Genomic DNA, 17,079 nt, shown 5'->3' with positions numbered 1-17,079 from the left:
TTCCCATCTTCCCCGATCACTGGTCCTGTTAGCTAGGGATCATGGGAGTTGTGGGCCAAAACACCTGGAGGGCCGCAGTTTGGGGATACCTGGCTAAGGCGTTGCTTTTGTTTGAAAGTGCAATTATTTCATCATGGTAGAGGCAGTTACTGAGGGAAGATGGTCATATTTCCAAATGTTGGATGGTTCCAAAGGCAAAAAAAAAGGACATAGCTAAATCGTCCACTGGTAATGTAACAAAATTGTGGGTGGCATGCTGCATGGTGAATCATGGGGAAACAGAAGTGTGCATGTGTGGAAAGGGTGGGGGAGTGGCAATACATTCATTGTTGTGTCACACCATGCATCCTGTTGTGGATGAAATTTAGCAAAACATGATCCGAAAGGCACAAGAGGTGCTGCGGTGTACAATGAATGTTAGAAATCAGGACGAAAGTGCTAGTAAAACCAATGCAATAAACCCCAAGTCTGAATGTAGCCTGAGAGTTGATTGCACGGTGTTATTTTTATTTATATATTTTACTGATAATACCATCACCCTTTGGTTTCAATACAATTTAATACATGGCCAGCTTCCTCTGAATTTAGGACATGATCTAGCACCTCTTCAAATACGGGTCAGACCAAGCAAAGAGGTTACTGGTGTACTGGGGGGCGGGGGGGGGACTGCCTCATGACATCTCCATTGGCCTTTAACTGAAAAAGTTCACTTTTAAAAATGAACACCTGTCAATCAAGGGCACAGTACAGAAACACCCCCAACTACTTATCCATACAGGAAAGTTTAGCCAGGGACATCATTTAAAGAAATGCAGACACCCTGTAATGGTGCAGAAAGAAGTAAAGGACATTCACAAAATCTCTCAGCTGCCTCAAAAGTAAAGCACAACAAAAGCAAAAAAACCACCCAGAATAATGTCATCGAAATTTTCTTGCCCCTTAGATAATTTTCAAATGCAACTCTCTCTCCCCCCCCCCACTAATTAATGGAGGATGGTCAAAAAAATAGTGGAGCGATTCTGGCTTGTGTGTGTGTATATGCATCAGAAACACACAGAGATGGGTTTCGGTCTCCCTCATCTGCTTTTAATGAACTTGATTTTGCACATCAAGGCTATTTTTATAATTGTTTTGATTTACAATTCTTTTTCAAGGAAGTTGTTTGTGCAGCTAGCCTGCCTGAGGTTGCTTTTGATATGGTTCTTCCCACCCACTACCCACCCCAATGGGTTGGTTGTTTGATTTATTTCATGGTGGGCTTTATTCCCTATGTAACATTTTGACATTGAGTCTTGCAAAGAGGAGATTGACACTGGATAGGTTTAAAATACTTTTGAACACTTCAAGGAAGCAACATTTCAGATGTTCGGTTGAATCGCTTTTGTTTTGAGTGCTGGAAGGCACTTTAAAGAGCAGGGGGCATAACACGTTTGAGTTTAATTTTTACAACTCAGTTTTCAGAGTATTTTATTAAGTTTGTTCATATTCACCAATTTGGAAGGCTTCCCCCCTGAACCTAGATATACTGAGAATATTCTGGCCAAGACTACATACTTCACAGGCTCCATTTCAACAAGGTGGTTGTTCCTATGCCGGTACATCGGCCACAGAAGTGAGCCATGCAGATGTGGCTTGTCCAGGAGTCTCTATCTACAACACACTTGGGTAGCACTGAAATAATACAGCTATTGGGGGGTTGGGCTCATGGCTTATCATTGGAATAATTGCTGATTTTCCTCAGAAAGGGCCATGATTGATTGGCAATTTAAACATTAGTCTTGCCATCCTGTAACTGCCCATAAACAAAGCAGGTCCCAAGGATCTCAGTGGGCACTTATGTCAGATGATGTGGTTAAATTCAAGGTGATGCCCACATCCTTTGTGGGAACATTCACATTATGGTTGGTAGCCATGAAACCAGCAGTGTCTGAGCACTCTCTTGTGCATAAGTCCTTCTTCCCAAGTGTGACTTGTTGTTTTGTCGTTTAGTGGTGTCCGACTCTTCGTGACCCCATGGACCAGAGCACGCCAGGCACTCCTGTCTTCCACTGCCTCCTGCAGTTTGGTCAAACTCATGCTAGCAGCTTCGAGAACACTGTCCAACCATCTTGTCCTTTGTCGTCCCCTTCTCCTTGTGCGCTCAATCTTTCCCAAAATCAGGGTATTTTCCACGGAGTCTTCTCTTCTCATGAGGTGGCCAAAGTATTGGAGCCTCAGCTCCAGTGAGCACTCAGGGCTGATTTCCTTCAGAATGGATAGGTTTGATCTTCTTGCAGTCCATGGGGCTCTCAAGAGTCTCCTCCAGCACCATAATTCAAAAGCATATATTCTTCGGCGATCAGCCTTCTTTATGGTCCAGCTCTCACTTCCATACATCACTACTGGGAAAACCATAGCTTTAACTATACGGACCTTTGTAGGCAAGTGTGACTACCATCACTTTATCCCTCGTTCCAAAATTTCTCTATGTTGCGGTCCCAGTCCCAGTTCTCTATGTTGCGGTTTCCTGTGCAGAGGCTAAGGTGTTTGCTAAGGAGCAAACTTGACAAAACAAGGCTCTGGGATAAAAGGGCAATAAGCATTCATATGCACACTTCAAAATGCATGCAGATCTATGCATTCTTGAACACGTTACTTGGGCTGGAGAACTGCATTGCAAAGAAATGCAATTTTTGAACCATGGTGGCATTTTGCTTGGTTTTTTATTTTAGGAAGTTCAGTTTGGACAAGTTAATATTTGAATTTGAACTGAATTTCTCCTCCATTTCTGATTTCAGCCTCAACCATGCACCTGCAATATGGGCATAATAACAGCCTACATCACTGGACCTATGTAAGGATTCTTGTGGAAACCTGTGTTCGGGTAGGAAACCTATGACCCTCTAAAGTCTAAATGCAATTCCCATTAGCCCTAGGTAGCAGGGCTAATGGTCAGGAACCTCTGCAGGGCTATTTTCCCCACCCATGATTTATATTAAGTGGTTGGAATATTCTAAAATGCTAAGTATTATTATACATCTTTGCTTACCATATAGCAGAGACCTTCACCCTCTAGTCTATTAAGCTTTCTGTTGTGATGGCTTGTGAACCATCAGGTATGCTTATGCAAAGTGCATATCTCCTTATCTACACAACTTATCTGATAAGTTATGAGGCTAGGTGTCCTTTAAATTACATGCAAGGTTCTCTTTGATTTCTATATATACGGTACGTCTTATCAATTACAGCACAGGTAAGATTGGTTCTAAACCTCTAAGAACACCCAGGCAATTAAATTATTTTAAACTTTGCATTTTTAACAGCATTTAAAATGGAGTGATATTTTTAAATGAATTGTGTTGTTGTTGTTGTTGTTTTATTTTATGTATTTGAAAGTCTTTTCATATGTATGAAAACAATTTAAATAAATAATTATGTATTTCACCCTAATTGGCTTTTATTGTTTTTTTTCTGCCATTTTAGATGCTATGATGTATATTATGTTCCTTTACTTCATATCCCACCCTCCTTGTGCTTTACCTGTTCCAATGGTGAGTAACTGTAGAAAACATGACAGTAAATGAAATCTCCCTGCACTTAAAATGATTGATTCTTTTCTATCAAATTATCACAGAATATTTGTGTCACTCGAGCAAACAGAACACCTCAGCTCATTTTCTGGTGATTACAATTCAATTTAACTGCTATTATTATGCACAGGGTAGGAGCTTTCCCTCCGATATATTGTGCAATCTATTTAGAAAAGCATGTGATATGCACATTCTCTCTTAGGATAGTTAGTATGTTTAATTTAAATCAGTCAAGAAGGACTGGAAAGGTGAAAGAGAAAGAAAAATGTATCTCAACTGTATGGATTTAGAAGAGACGTAAAATAATACATCTTGTCATTTAGTGAGACTCAAATGTGTATATACCCTATCATTGAGTATGATGTAAAATCAGTTGTGTAGGGTAGAACACCCACAATTTGCCACCTAATTTGTAAGTAGCAAATTGGGATCATTGTTTCAGGGAATGCAATATTACCCTGGCATGATTTCAGAGGGTGGGCGAGGCTTACAATGAGATTTCCTTCCTTCCTTCCTTCCTTCCTTCCTTCCTCCCTCCCTCCCTCCCTCCCTCCCTCCCTCCCTCCCTCCCTCCCTCCCTCCCTTCCTTCCATAGCATGGTACCAGAGCAGTGTTCTGACAGCATCTTCCCCAAAGGCATTGTGGGAAGGATGGTGGTGGCCAGAGAAATGAAGGCAAGAGAAAATTACCTTTTCACAAGGATTTCATCCAAGGATGTGCATAAAACCATTGCAAACAGTAAAATGCATTCATTATTCACTTATACCAACACATTTTCCCCTGCAAATGCCCAAGGACCATCAGATGGCCATTCCTCTTTGATTTTATTCAGCTGTTTTCAGATAAACACTACAATAGAAGTCACGTAGCAGCAGAGTCGTTTTCCAGCCCGTGTGATATTCTTACGTGCTCTAAGAAGAAGGAATCCATATTGTTTGTGTCTTTTTCGAGGAAGGAATAGGTTTCGATGTCATAAGCCAATATTCCTGCTAACCCAAATGGGAGCTGCCAGATGCAAACCACAGTGTGGCTGTTGTTATCTGAAATCAGCTTGCAGGGTTGGGGGGGGGGAGAGAGAGCAATAGTGTTCATGCAGAAGTTAAGGAAACCTATCTTGTCCCTTTAGATTCCTCACAAAAGGCTCTTGAAAATAAAAACAACAGCTGAAGAAGGGACGGGGGTGGGGTGGGGGCGGAGGCAGAGGCTGACTCCTCATGGATGAGGCTTATTATCTGTATTTGAAATGGCACCAGGATTTGAAGTTAGTCTCCTTGTCAGGTCAAGAGCTGTGTGAGTGTTTCTGCATCTCAGTCATTTCGACTGTATGGCATCACACTCTCCTGGCAGTCACGCAGAGAGGCTCCGCAGGCAGACTTCTGGAGTTACTCCAGTCATTACACACTTGGAAAGGGCTCTCTCTCCACAAAGGTATTTTGTGCATGAATAGTCTGGAGGAATAGGTTTCTGGACCAACTGGTGTGTAGCTAATTCTAGAAAGTCAGTTTACCATAACAATTATTTTATGGGCTGAGGAGCAGATCTCATTAAAGTGGGAAGGGAATCGTAAATTAGAACAGAGGCAAACACATTAATATGTTGAACGCGACCTCGTCGTAACAGGAATGTTACAAATGGCAACAAGAAAACACATTCATCTTACTCCTGTAGGCGCCCCTCCCCCATTATTAAAATTAATGGTTAATGCCAATCTTTTTGGCTTGTTTTCAGTTTGATTGTGTGTGAGGCCACATAGCAATTATTAAGAGACTATACCACAGTTGCTACTTTTGCATTCTGTGTCTTGGCCTCTGTTCATCTCACAAGAAAGCCTTTGACCTGGGTCCTTCCCTCGCACTGCTTGCTCCTGCTTCCGTGCATTTTAAGAAGAAGAAGAAGAGTTTGGATTTGATATCCCGCTTTATCACTACCCGGAGGAGTCTCAAAGCGGCTAACATTCTCCTTTCCCTTCCTCCCCCACAACAGACACCCTGTGAGGTGGGTGGGGCAGAGAGACTTCACAGAAGTGTGACTAGCCCAAGGTCACCCAGCAGCTGCATGTGGAGGAGCAGAGACGCGAACCCGGCTCCCCAGATTACGAGTCTACCACTCTTAACCACTACACCACACTGGCTCTCCACCACACTTTTAGCATACGAACACAGGCTACAAGCTCTGGAACTGTATCTATTTACACCAACTGGCTCCGAAAATCCCCATAGCTACATCTAAATTGGGACTTAAAGCTTTTCTCTTTTATTTCTCCATTAGCTGTGATTCCTTATAAATTGCTTCCTTTTAGTGAATTCACACCACACGACTAGCTTACAACTGCATTAAAATCTCTTGGATCCCCACATTTGGATTGTTGAAATAATACTACCACTTGCTAGAAGACTATAGACTATTTTCATTTGCTAAAAATGAATAGGTTGTTGTTGTTGTTAACTGCTTAGAGGTTCTATTTGCAATTAAGAGGTAAACCAATAAAATAAAATACAGTGGTACCTCTGTTTAAGTACACAATTGGTTCTGGAAGTCTGCACTTAACCTGAAGTGTACTTAACCTGAAGCGTACTTAACCTGAAACGAACTTTCCCATTGAAAGTAATGAAAAGTGGATTAATCTGTTCCAGATGGGTCCAGGCCCGGCTCTAGGTAGACCCCCGGTGGCGCAGGGCACTATGGCGCTGGCCCGCCAGAAAGGCGCCGCGAGCTGCGCCCGCCCGCTGGCCGGCCGATCCGCCGGTCCGCCGCGCAGCTGCGCCCACCCACCCACCGCGCTGGGAAACGGGGCGGGAGGGCGCCAGAGAGATCGCGCTGTGCCTGCCCGCCCGCCGCTGCGCCCACCTGCCCGCCACGCTGGGAAACGGGGCGGGAGGGCGCCGGAGAGATCCGGCGCACCACAGCGGCAGGGGCGTTTAAGACGGCCCTGGACGAGTCCGTGGAGTACTTAAACTGAAGCGTACTTACGGTAACCTGAAGCGAACTTTCCCATTGAAAGTAATGGAAAGTGGATAAATCTGTTCCAGACGGGTCCGTGGAGGACTCCACCTGAAGCGTACTTAATCCGAAGTATGAGTGTAATTGGTTCTGGAAGTCCGTACAAACAAGTGGCATAACCGCCCCCCTCCCCAAAACACAGGAGAACAAATGCACATGGTAAAGCTCCTTAATGAGTTCCACAGAAGCAAATGTGGGGGAGATGCTCAGAACAGCTCACCAAAGGGTGGCAAAAAAGTTCTGAAAACCTTCCAAAAAGCTTCCAGAAAGGCTTGCTAGGAGTTGGTGAACTGCTCAGAACAGTTGACCAAAGACAGGGTTCGCCCACAGCACAGACCACAGTTGCTCCTCAAAGTCAACCCTGGAACTGCACATGGAGAAGTGAGCCCAGACTGCATTGGGGAGGCTTTTTAAACCTCCAGGCACAATGCATCCTGGGTATTAACAGTTGTGCGATTTAAAACAAACCAGAACAACAACAAAAAAGCAAAAAAAAAAATGTCTTGCGAAGCACGGCCATAGAAAAATTCATCTTGTGAGTCACCAAAAAAAAATAGCGAACCCCTTTCGTCTTGCGAGTTTTTCGTTGCGCGAGGCATCCATCTTGCGTATTTAACCTGAAGCGAACTTTCCCATTGAAAGTAATAGAAAGTGGATTAATCCATTCCAGACGAGTCCGCGGAGTACTTAAACTGAAAATACTCAAAACCAAAGCATACTTAAACCGAGGTATGACTGTACTGTAAATGTAACTTTAAAAACAATTACGGAAAGATTGATGTCTCTAGGCTGTTGGGCTTGGGCCAGGGAAATCTGAATTCTGTGCTCAGAAAGGCTATTAGAGAGATGGAATAAGTACAGAAAATGGCAAATAAGGTGAACAAGGGTTCCCTAGGAGGAGACTGTGAAATGTACTGAGCTTATCTATTTATTTACACTTAGACAAAAAGTTGACTAAAGAGAGGGCACAATCGATGTCCATAAAATTACAACCTGAAGAACATAGCAAGGGGCATCTCTCCCCACTGAATCAACCAATGAAATTAATTGTCAGAAGTTCAGGACAGAGAACATGTGAAGTGCATTATTAATTTATGAATTTCTATACAGTGGTACCTCGGGTTAAGAACTTAATTCGTTCTGGAAGTCCGTTCTTAACCGGAAACTGTTCTTAACCTGAGGTACCACTTTAGCTAATGGGGCCTCCCGCTGGCGCGCAATTTCTGGTCTTATCCTGAAACAAAGTTCTTAACCCAAGGTACTATTTCTGGGTTAGCGGAGTCTGTAACCTGAAGCGTCTGTAACCCGAGGTACCACTGTACAAAATATGTGGTGGTGGCCTGTAGGTTTGGTGGCTTTCAAAAGAAAAAGAAAAAAGATGAGAGCTCTTTCAAAGGCTATTAGTCTTTACAGGTTGAGTGAAACCTTCACATTCATAGGTAGCATACCTGAGATTAGCAGATGCTGTAAACAAATAACATGCAAGGGTTTTGGCTCTGCTTCTGCCCTCCTTCCAACCTGTTGAAAACAGAATGTAGGACTCAACGGACTTTGATCTGATCCAACAAAGTCATTATTGTCTCATTTTCTCCCCTCCTGGATGCAAAAAGAACCTGGTTGTCTTTTCAAAGTATTGAGGTATTCTGCTATTATTTATGCTTAGAATAGATTTGATAACTTTTAGTGCATGTTCAAAATGACAAAATATTGTGTGGCAATCCTTTCCAACACAGTTTTAAAAAAAGTCTTTATCAACCAGTCCTCCCCTCCCTCCCTCTCAATATAACATGCTATCTCTAGCTTTTTCCTCTTCTGCAAGAGTATTTTCTTTTCTTAATTGTGAGAAGCAAATGAAGCTTGACTTCTATTTTGCTTCCTTCCTTCCTCAACAGTGATCATGCTTGCTGACCGCCCCCCCTTACCAGCAGAGACACTGCTGAGCGATGCTGTCACTGCTTTCAGGATGGTGTGCTGGCACTGGAGCTATTGTCTTAGCAGCAGGGGGGTTCCCCTGACTTGGGGAAAGATCACAAGCCAGCCCCTTCATCTGGCAGATTTGAAGGAAGCAACTAAAAACTACCGCTGTGATTTTGTACCACAGCTGATTCAGACAGCAGAATGCAAATTTACAGGGCTTCAACGATCACTTTCTGTTCCAGCCAAATGCTTGCAACAATCGGTTCTCCTCATTTTCACTGTGCTCTCGGATGCCCTAGCATTTAGTTTTCTATTCTCCTTTGTATGCAAATATGTTGATTCAATAAATTTATAATGCAGCTGTCACACAAAGCATTAGGAGATGCATAAAAACAAGCCCCTTTGCTTTCTAATGACATTTTGCTTTCAAGGCAAAGTATTCCCTGAACATCTAATGCAGAGTTTCGAAGATCCTTTATTGGCTCTCACTCCACCATTTGGGGGTCTTCAAGTTTTGGGCCCCAATCATTAAAGATCACCTCTTCCCATATGAACCTGTCTGGACACTATCTGTTCCTGTTGACTCATCTCCAAAAGAAGCATGGAGGGTGAAGATCAGAGAACTCTTTAATGGCATCCTGTCTTTGGAATGGTAGTACAAATCTTGCTATCATTTTGGCACAGGTGTCATGAACTGGCTGGACGCAGAGGAATGGTGGGAAGCACCAGCAGGGGACCCTGCAAGGGAAGAAAGCTCAGAGCCCAAGGATTTGTCACAGGATGATGATGAGAGGTCAGAGGGAGAAGCCTGGAGGGAGGTGGCATTGGAAGCTGAAGAGGTAACAGGGTTTAGTGAGCAGTGAGAGTCTGTGGCAGAGAGAAGTCCAGAACCTGAGACAGAAGCAGAGAAGAAGGGTGGCCAGAAGGCAGAGGTGAATCAGGCTGGTGAAGAAGCCAGGGTGTCTCACCTTCCTGTGACAAGGACCAGGAGAGGTATGAAACAAGAGAAGCAAAGACAGGTGCACTGGCATAGTCTCAGTTTGCTAGGCAAGGCTCTGCAGCAGGAGGAGACTGAAGGAGCTGTGGAAGGTGGGGACCTCCAGCCTCCACAACTGCCTCATAGGGGCAAGACCTACTGAGAAGATTTGCTGTACTCATTAGGCCTGGCACTGCTGAGCAGACCTTGTTTCTTCTAATAGAAAGTTAACTTCACATACTGTGTGTGATTTCTCCACAGAATATGGGTAGCTTTAATTATATTGCAACTGTTCCTCAATCTGGACTTTAGGGTTTGTGTTTATAACTGTTAACATTCAGTAGGCTTGCAACTTCTACTAACTTTACATCCATGATTGCAACCTCATGAGATGGTGGGCAACTGGGGGGGGGGGATGAAGGAAGGAAGGAAGGAAGGAAGGAAGGAAGGAAGGAAGGAAGGAAGGAAGGAAGGAAGGAAGGAAGGAAGGAAGGGGGGGGAGAGATCTGCTGTTCCTCAATCGCCATTTATTTATTTCCTACCTACCCCTACACCCAGCAGGTTTTCCTTGCTTAGCATCCCAGGGGCCACAAGGAAGATCACAGTCCCTGGGGTCTCCCATGCAGGGGCATAGGAAGACGGGGGCAATAGGGGTGCTCTGCCCCGGGCAGCGCAATCCCAAGGGTGCCATCTTGGCTGCCCCCCGCCCACACTGGCCTCCACGCCCCCCCGGCAGCAGTCCCCGCCCTCAGAACGCGATCCCCACCCCTACGGGTGGCGCACCACACCCCCAGAATGCGCGCCAGCCCTGCCCCCGCCTGCTCTCCGCTCCCGGTGCTGGAGCATGAAGCTCCATCACTGCTCCCTTAACCTTCCCAGAGCCCAGTAAGCAGCCCTCCACCTCACGGAATGTGTGAGTCCTGATTTTGTGTTATTTTGTCTTTGCTCCCAGACTCCCAGAACCAAAGTGGCAGGCCAACTGTACTAACATTGTGCATTGCTTGATGTGTCTGTTTAAAATTAAGTTTTATTGTATTGTATTTAGATGCAATAGCCATTTGAAGCCTCCCCCAAAAATGAACCTAATTAGGCTTGCCATTAGGCCCACCAAGCCAGGTCTATCTGTCCTGTATGTCAGTTGGAGGCCAGGTAAAAACCTGGCTCAGTCTGATAGTGGTCAGAGGATTCTCAGTGCCGCCTGCAAAGTCACCTGCAAAGCACTGTGCAATACAGTGACCACAGAGTTTTGAAAGGACAAGAAAGGTTATCCGCTATTGTAGTAGCATCAGATGACTGACAGGTGGGTGACTCCACCCACCTGTCAAAGGTCATTCACAAGGGCTGAGAGAGATATCTATCTGGTGCAGTGGCCCGACCCTGTTTCCTACAACAGTGTAGCACACCAACCAGCTAACGGATGCCCCACACACTTCCACCTCCTTATCCCCTTTCTTATTTCTTTTCTTTGGTTTCTCCCTCCTCTCCTCGTCTCTCCCCAGAGCAGGGAAAACTAAAGACATCCATATAATATCAGGACTTGCTCTCTGATCTTTTAGCGAAGATGGTAACAGGAATGGCAGGGCCTGGGCCTAGACTTGCCTCCAGGAACCCACTGGGCCCATGGTGGAGCCCAGTTGCTCCTGCTCCCCCTCCTGTGAATCTTGCTGTGCAATGGCAGTGCACACTTTATAACCACGTCATCACAAAACATAGCCATAAACAAAATCAATCCATAAGCACATACATAAGATAAAGATAAGCAGAAATGCCCCCCCCAGGGGAAAAAAAACCCCACCCATGTCATCTCTCTGTCTCACAGAAGAGCATGGCTACCCAATAATCTTCGCAACACAGAACTTAATAACTTGGAAGAAGATGAAAGGTCAGAGAGAAGGACATGGTAAATGTGCAGGCAGACTTTTATTACGGAATGTTCTAGAATGATTTATAGTTTGCATTGTATCCAGCCTTGAGCCCACTTTGCTTATTTACGCTGCAGGGATAACAGTGGAACAGTACGGCTTTGCTGCATTTCTTATAGTGTACATGCCATCAGCCAGACATTTTTTTTTTTTGCAAATATTCATATAACAACTGCAATGTAAAGAATTCACCCACTGTTGCCTCTAAAAATTAGATACAGTATGTCTCAAATATCTGTGAGTTCCCAAATCATAATGCAAAACTGTATATTTCTCTTGAATGGTTAGAGAAATACTATCATAAATGTTTTTGTAAGTCACTTCAAGTCACTTTTTGTGAAAAGGATTAATAATAATAATAATAATAATAATAATAATATGAAAAAATGAGTGCTTGGATGCACAAGAGGATTCACACTTAAGCCAACAGCATATGTGATGCACAACTACAGTTCTGATTTGATTTTAAAAGATGCTATCCTTTGAATGGGAGCTTCATGCATAATTAAGCCAACTATCACTTCTATTGTAGGGTTGCCATATTTTGAAGAGCAAAAAAGAGGATAGCTAATACACACACACACACACACACACACACACACACACACACACACCAATCCCTGCCATGAAATATCACAGTCTGTTATTTCACAGTACATCAACATATAGGAAACAGTAAGGCGTGATACTTGCACACACACACTTCCTGGTTCTGTTTGCAAAAACCCTGACATCTTGCTGATTTTAAAAAATCCCCACAGATGGTGATTTCACCCTTGGAATCCTGTACATGTCCAGGATAAACCGGACATAAGACAACCCTCTAAAACTACCACAATTTCAAAATTAATTCAAAACTGCATAGTAAAAATACACTAAATTCATTGAAGTGTTTCAAACATGACAAGTGACAACTCTAAATGCAAAAATACATTTTGCTATACTTTTGTGCCACAAGAATAAATGATGATGAAGATGATGATATTATTTATATCCCACCCATCTGGCTGGGTTTCCCCAGCCACTTTGGGCAGCTTCCAAGACATATGAAAACATAATAAAACATGAAACATTAAAAACTTCCTGATACCTTCAGATGTCTTCAAAAAGTTGTGTAGTTCTTTTCCTCCTTGGCATCTGAAGGGAGGGAGCCACCACCAAGAATGCTCTCTGCCTGGTTCCCTGTAACTTCGCTTCTTGCAGTGAGGGAACCAGCAGAAAAGCCTCTGAGCTGGACCTCAGCTGGACGAATGTTACATTTGGGACTGCAAACTGCATAAGCTATACATAGTTTTTTGCTTGGCGTTCATTTAGAGGGCATTAGTCACAAATGCTTTCCTGGTCAACTAGTGTAACTGCCAAATGCCCTTTTGGTACTGACATGGTACAGCATTGCAGAAAGGAGCAAACATTGTAGAAAGGCACACAGAAAAACAAGTCCTGTGGAATTTCTCCTCAGCCCCCAGGCCTTGCTCTGCTGGAGAACAGAGATGTCTGCCTCCCACCCCAAGCCAGGCTGCCACTAGGGGTGAAGTGGGATTCAATTGCCTGTCTGTTCAGCCCCTTTACAGGGAGCAGAGAAAGGCGCCATCTTGTCCTTTGCCTCAGGCAGCAGAGTATATTGGTCTGGGCCTGTTTCATGTCAGAAACCCCACGGCTCTCATCATTTACGTTCTTGTTATTGTGTCATCCTTTTTTTGCTGATGCCAACGTTACCATGGGCACCTAGCAACGTATTAATTTGCTGTCGCCTGATTAATAATTCACTTCATTGTGAGTTCAATAACGAGTTCAGAAGAACATGGTCAATAAATAATAGATGGCATTCTCTCTCTCTCCAACTTGGCTTTAATTAAATTACATTCATTATAACAATACAATAACAAGAGAGGGAGTTCAATAACCCATTTTAACAGTTTCTCCTAGAAAGAAAGCTAAATCGTATAGTCTATGGTTTAAACAGTTGACGTGGTAACAAGCTGGCTTTTTTGAAAAAAAGAAAGAATAAAACTCAGACCAGCTGATCTTCTTTTATAATAAGAGGTAACAGGTGTTCCCTGTAACATTGCTGTGTTGCTACAGGATAAAGTTTACCTTATTCAAACACTCCAGAGAGGCATGTTGTTCATTTTTCTGCGATCATATTTTTGTGTCACCCTTTCTCCAAGGAGCCCACAATTATCCCATTTTATGCTCACAGAAATCCTTTGGGGTTTAGCCAGGCTGACAGAAATAGGAACATCAAGGCCACCCAGATAGTTTCTTGACTAGGGCTGCAATCCTAACTCCCATTTACCCAGGAGTAAGCCCTGTTTATGCCAAAGGACTTATTTCTGAGTAGACATGGGTTGAGTAGAGATTTGAGTAGTGATTTAAACCCCTGTGTCCCCAGTCCAGGACCCCAGGTCCAGCATTCTCTTCATTATACCACAAGTTGATCAAGCTTTAGATGCTCACAAATACTTTCAGGATAACATAAATCTTATACTCTGTCCCTTACTCTGTAGTCTTTAACATACTATTTGCTCTTAGGCTGGATCAGGATTTGCTGCACTCTCTCACTATCTCCAAGGTCTCCCCATAGCCCCTTAAGTACAGAATACATATTATTTTTTGAGACAACTATTGGGTGCTCAGTTTATTATTATTCTAATAAGTCTGAATTATTTTCCGACTGGTCCAAATGCCCAACCCTTGTTTAGCCTCCCCCTGCCCTGGTTTGCTGAATTCAGACATGCTCCCCCACCCATTTTAATAATACGCAGGTGTCTTATCCTAGGGTCTCATCCTTCCCCTGGCATGTTTAGTCGATGATGAAGGAACATGATCCTTCCCAATCTTCTATGTATGATGTTTGTGCAGGTTGATACAACTTGTGCCAGGTCATAATCCCGCAAGGGATGAATCCTCCAGCTTTTTGCTCCAGCTTTTTGCTGCCTGCATTGGGGTTGCAAAAATCGAGGTGGCATCAATATGTATCTTATGGGCTGCATTCCGCTGTAGTACACAAGTTGTGCAGGCCTGTGAAATATGCATAGATGGCCAAATGGTTGAGCAATATAGATTCTGATGTCCCCCTTCCGCAGTCGTCCAATAAATGCAAGGGGGCAGACCCCAAAATTCACTGCAAATATTTTCATAATCCAGCACTAACCCTAGCAGAACTAAAACATGTCAAAAAAAACGATGTGATGCACAAGTACGCCCTCAGTATACAGGCACAGCCTTCATGAGTGGATTCCTCTAATTCCAAATTGCAAAGTCCTGAGAGTTGGAAGGCATCTTTCTTAAAATGGTAGGCAAACACATTGCTATTGAGATCAGTCTGTTTCCACATAATAAAACACATGCTGCAATTTGATCCCCTTTAGGCAAACAGCACAGGAAAGCAAAGGCAAGCTTTTTCTTGCATCACTGCTATACTTTATTGCTGTGGTAAAATACCTCAGGGAGGTATTAAATGTTGATGTCATTCTCTTTCTAATTTCAGTGTGAGAAATACCCTGAGAAAAACTGTGTTTATACAGGGTGCAGAATGTAGACAAGAGTTTATTTTTAAAAACCCACAAGGAGATATGAGTGTATGCATCTTATTTCTCTCTATCAGCCGGGTTCTTCCCTTTAGCTTACATATACTGGCAGAAAATGAGTTGTGAAATGCAAGGTGTTATAGTTTGAGATGCCATTATCCCCTGCCCTCTGGTGTAGAAAGTGCCAGCTTAACCTCTGAATATCAACATGCTCCGCCATTGTCTGGTTTTAGAACTTTATGCCTTTTCGCTTATTCTTATAGAATACCTCAACTAGGGAAAATGTGAAATGCCTGCATAGGCAGAATTTGTAAATTTTGTTTGTTTGTTTTAAATAACCTTGCTTTTCGAGGGACAGAAAAATAAATTGGTTATGACTGATGGCTGTGGCGGTTACCTCAACCTGCACAGAACCCCCAGACGTTTCACGGTCCATTGGTACCTGCACCAACCACGTTTTAATTCCGCTGCCACCAACCAGTATATGTCTGGTAATCTCTCCACTCACTCCAGTCAGGGATAACTTCGGAACAAACAGTGTTTATTTAGATTTAGTACATAAGCATGTGGTTTCCAAAAGATTAGTTCTTATTGTGTTTCATCACAGTTCCTATACCGGCCTATACCTATAGCTTCTAATCAATACCAGTTCCAAACTCTCTCTCCCTTCTGGTTACCTCTCTACCTCTGCCTCACCTTCAGACTCTCTCAACCACACCTCCTCAACCCTCCCACAACTAGCCCCAACAACAACTCCCCTTCTCCTCCCAGGGGTGGCTTTATATAGTCCTCATAACCCCGCCCCTTAGGGTTCTAACTGGCTAATCCCTTTAACTCCTTCTATGCTGTCCCTAAATTTGGGTGATTGTCACAATGACCATTTAACTTTACAGACATCCTCTTATGTGATCTCTAGTTAATTGTTCGGGCTTCTTTAACCAATTATCATTAAAATAATAAAATACAGCTGCAAAATTTACCAATAACAAAGTTAACAAAACAGCAGTAAGGAACAGCAATGCAGCAGGAGGGAATACAACCCCTAACCAAAGCTCTGGGGTAAATTTGTGTGTCACAGGAGGGAGATCATTCCTCCACCTGGGGATCGCAATCTCACACAGGCTGCCACCCCTTGAGCCACAGAGGGGGTGCCATTGCCCAAAGGATCTCTCTTGCTGACCTTAATACCAGGCAGGTTGATGTGTGGGATGAGGTGCTCCTTCAGTTAATTTGTACCCAAGTTGTTTTTTTAAAGACTGTATATCTTTTCTCGGCTCATACATTCAGCTATAAGTCAGCCGTTACCTGAAATTCATGTAATTAACTCAGATGAAACAGCATTAGCTTATATGACAGCATCACAAGGGTGCATGAGAACTACAGATGTTTTCACTCTCATTGCCACTAACCCACCTGCTGTGGGAGAGATCTCTCTCAGTGTCTTCTGCTCTTCTGTATTATCTTGATTTACTCTTGTTTTGCATCCAAGATCTTCATCTCAGCAGGGTTATTTTATATCCTCTGCTAGGTTACACTTGGCATCCTTTCTAATGCTATCTTCCAAGAATGTCAAATTTCCCCTTAGTTACACTCCTGGTGTACTGCCATCTGTTGCTCTTGATCTCCTCACTCATGTGCATTTCTTTCCCATTCAGTCAAATACTTTTAATTTGAAGTCCCAGCAGGACTTATGCATAATCCTTGTGCTGTCCTTATGTCCAAGGCTGAACATAGGGCTATGTATCAGAGTGAAATGCTACCACTGCTGAAACTAGAAAGGATTTGTTTTTGTTTTTCTTAAGTAGGACTATGCATGTAGATACAGAACATTCTGATAGTGCCATCAGTGTATATGATTCAGGTCCCTGTTTGGCACTTACCACCCACATTTCAACAATAGGGAAGGTGACAGAGGGAAGGAAGAGTGAGCAAGGGACAAGCGATGGATATGCACAAATATGTATCCTTCATCGCGCCATATATTGTTTTAACAGTATAATTAGGAACAACATCTGTTTGTATTTTAAATAATTCTAGGAGCAAGAGGGTTTTCATCAGGACCAGACACAATTCTGATTAACCACCTTCCAGCAACAATTAACATCAGGGAAAAAAATCACTAGCACCAAAGGGGATGTTTGTGTGCCCCTTCCCAATGTTAACTC

At 43.4% G+C, this 17,079-nt stretch overlaps 1 long non-coding RNA gene across 2 annotated transcripts in view; it reads right to left on the bottom strand.

The window, feature by feature from the left end:
• LOC132591971 (uncharacterized) overlaps nt 1–13,028 on the bottom strand; it is a 37,815-nt gene extending 24,787 nt beyond the window's left edge. The window contains exons 1-2 of one of the 2 annotated variants that reach the window (XR_015949443.1): nt 12,475–13,028; nt 8,018–8,087 (exon numbers count right to left, since the gene is read on the bottom strand). This is a non-coding gene — a long non-coding RNA (uncharacterized LOC132591971). The remainder of the gene's footprint in view (nt 1–8,017; nt 8,088–12,474) is intronic. The other variant, XR_015949441.1, reaches the window with a different exon arrangement.
• Between the last annotated feature and the right edge of the window lie 4,051 nt (nt 13,029–17,079).

Source organism: Zootoca vivipara, chromosome 4 (assembly GCF_965207765.1).
Source record: "Zootoca vivipara chromosome 4, rZooViv2.hap1.1, whole genome shotgun sequence".
Classification (NCBI taxonomy): domain Eukaryota; kingdom Metazoa; phylum Chordata; class Lepidosauria; order Squamata; family Lacertidae; genus Zootoca; species Zootoca vivipara.
Note: the sequence above shows the minus strand (reverse complement) of the source record. Positions and strands in the feature narration are given on the sequence as shown.